Here is a 3,116-nt window from a genome sequence, read left to right as displayed (position 1 = left end):
GACGTGCTTGGCTTTTGCTCTTAAAATTTATCAAGACGGACACAGAGGCTGCCACTCTGGTTGTATCAGCAGTCGGAGGCAAGGAGTCAGTGCCATGAGAGGAGAGCTCCAACCCGGAAGGGGCATGCACCTTGTAGTCTTGCTTTCCTGTGGCATGGGCTATTGCCCTAAAAATATACCTGGAAGGATGCGGAGTCAGCCCAGCTGGTTGTATCCATGGTTGGAGGCCAGGAGTCGGCGCAGTGAGGAAGAGCTTGGGCCCGGAAGGGGCCTACACATTGTAGTCACGCTCTTCCATGGACGTGCTGCCTAGTAACGCAGTTTGAGACCTGGATTGTCACACCTGTTCGAGTCCTCTATGGAGGTCACTGTGACATCCCAACCTGGAGTCCCTGGAGGGCGGCGTACCCGGGTGGAGAGACACAGCCCGGGGAGGATCTAAGATTGGTTGTTGCTGAAGATCGCATTCAACCCACCCTGGGGCCTGCCTTTCTCTGAAAGACCTCCGGTGAACAGACTACTAGAAGGCCAACTTCGGGCATGCCTGATATCCCCCTGCTGGAGCTGGGACATAAGCCAATGCCAGACATAACCCATAGGAGAAATACATGGATGCCCAAGATGAGCCTGGACTGGGTAGAGAGGAGCTCCTTGGCACTTTGGCGTAGGCTGCTACCAGGGTGGGCAGTGGAGGCCAGGGCATGTTTGGTAATTAGACTCTTGAACACCTGAAATGGTTGCAACTTGGCCCTGAACCTTTGCACTACTTACCCAGGGGATAATTGCAGCAGTGATGGACTGAAACCCCCCCTGGGCTATTGTTTAGGTTCTGGGGACCTGATGGCCTTGATTGGGGAAAGCGCAAATTACCTGGACACTGCCCACCCTTTGTGGCTGAAGCGAACCCCCCACTGCAACAAGGCCATACGCAGAAATTGAAACAGTGCTTCAGAGCATCTATAGATCTAAACTCACCTATGAATGCCTCGACCATGTGTGGAAACTTGGTTTGATCTTCGGGAACGAAACCTGGAATGGGGCTGGTACCCTTGTTAGGGGCCCAGGCTTTGGACTTGCTTTACCACAACTCTCTGTGCAACACCCTCTACCAGTTAGAAGGGTGGGAGTGGCTAGAGCTCTGGTGGCCGGCGCCCCTCTGGACCTGCACCCCTTTGAACAGCTGTACCCCCACAATCTTGAACCTGCCTTGCTAAAAGAGCACTGCAAGCCTGTGCGCACTATGGCCTTGAGGGAAGCCTATTTAGTCAATCTGTGATGGCTACGGTCAGATCTAAAAAATAACAGCAAGATGAAGAAAATGCTCTCTTGGCCAGTAGAAATTGCCTCTAGAGATCGCCCTCCCCAGTGCCTGTTACACTTCATACACAGGATGAGGATTTATTTATTTATTTATTTAGTTATTTATTTTATGGATGTTTCAAAAGAGCCCATGACCCTCTCTTTAGTTGAACCTTTCTTCTCATCCCTCTGGGAATATCTTCAAGATGCCAAAAAACACCTTGTCAACATTCGGGAGCTCAGGAGAGACATGGATTAACTGGGGGATCATGTTACCACCTTGGAAAAGCAGGGCATTAGCCATGTGGAAGATGTTGAGACCGAGCAGCAGGAAATCCTCCGCCTTCACGACCAGCACCTATACCTTCAGGCTCTTGCTGAGAGTCTTGAGAATAGATACCCCAGAATAGCATCCAGATCAGAGGTGTAACGTCCAAAGCAGAAGACAAGGATCTCAGGATTTTTATTGTGGATTTTTTTAACAATCCTGGATGCCCTTCTAACTATGGAGATAAAGATGGACCAAGAACACAGAGTTGCCCTCTCTTGGGCAGAGACTGCCCCTCCGATGGACATATTGGTCTGTATTTATAACTTCCATGGGAAAAAGGACATCACGTGCAAGGCCTGAGACAAACATCCCATCACCTTCAAGGATCAAACACCAACTCATTCTCAAGATTTGGTAGCAGCTACCCTGCAAAAGAAAAACACCTTTAGATCGGCAACTTCTCACCCTTGGAACTGCCCTACTCATGGGGTATCCAGTCTACCTTATATGATGGGAAGATTTTCCAGCTCTGCTCACTGGGAGAAACATGCAGGGTGCTGAGCATCGACTTGGTAGCGGACAGCCTTACTCCCCAGACATTCCCATTACGCTTAACAAACGATGGACAATGGAAAAGGACCGCCCAAACGGACCCAGAACCTTTCGCGAAAGGATGCAGTCAGCTTTGCAGGTGATTTCAGAGGCGTTGGCTAAGACTGACTCCTCCTAACACAGTTGAGCAAGTACCTTTGCTGGTTGCAGTGCCAGAGGTGGGGTGGCGGGTGGGAGGAGGGGGAGTTATAGCCATGGATTGGACCGCCTGCATCTGACACTCAGAACTGTGGATTTGTTTTTCCCTCTTGATTGTAGTCATTGTCCTTTTTGCATTTTTGCTTGTTTTTCCAAAGGTTTTTCTTTGTTTGGAGACACACTCATGCTCACAGCAGCCACAACATGATGCACACTCTGTAGGATCAAGGTGCAGGGGACACCATGCTAGCTGTTGGACCATACACTGACTCTCACTTGGGGTAGCCTTTAGTTTTCTCTGGATACATAATGAGGGACATATGGTCCTCACTCTCAACGTGAAGAGCCTTAACAGCCCAGTCATGTGTAGGGAAATATTATCATACCTGGAGATTACAGGGGTGGACCAATGCCTACTCCAGGAGATCCACCTCATCCCACTAGATTGTCATAGGCTTCACTCATGCATCTTTCTGTACCAATTCTTTTCCTCTGCGTGCACGCAAGACAGCAGAAGTGGTTCTCCTCATAGCACATGCCTTTAAGGGGAAAATAGGCCCCAAAGTGGTGGAAGTGAAGGGCCATATCCTAGCCTTTCACCTCACCCTCTAAAACTGGTCATTTGTGGTGGCCTCCATTTAAGCCCAAAACGAGGGTCGAGAGGTGTTTTTGTGCTAAGCACTCACAGAGGACTTGTCGACATAGGAAATATGACTCGTAGTGGGAGGGGACCTTAACTTGGTTTTAGATAATGACCTTGATAGCTCAACGCATGGACATGGCCAAACTGCTTCAC

This window comes from Lissotriton vulgaris, chromosome 3_1 (assembly GCF_964263255.1).
Source record: "Lissotriton vulgaris chromosome 3_1, aLisVul1.2, whole genome shotgun sequence".
NCBI classification, from domain to species: Eukaryota; Metazoa; Chordata; class Amphibia; order Caudata; family Salamandridae; genus Lissotriton; species Lissotriton vulgaris.
This window is presented reverse-complemented; position numbering follows the sequence as displayed.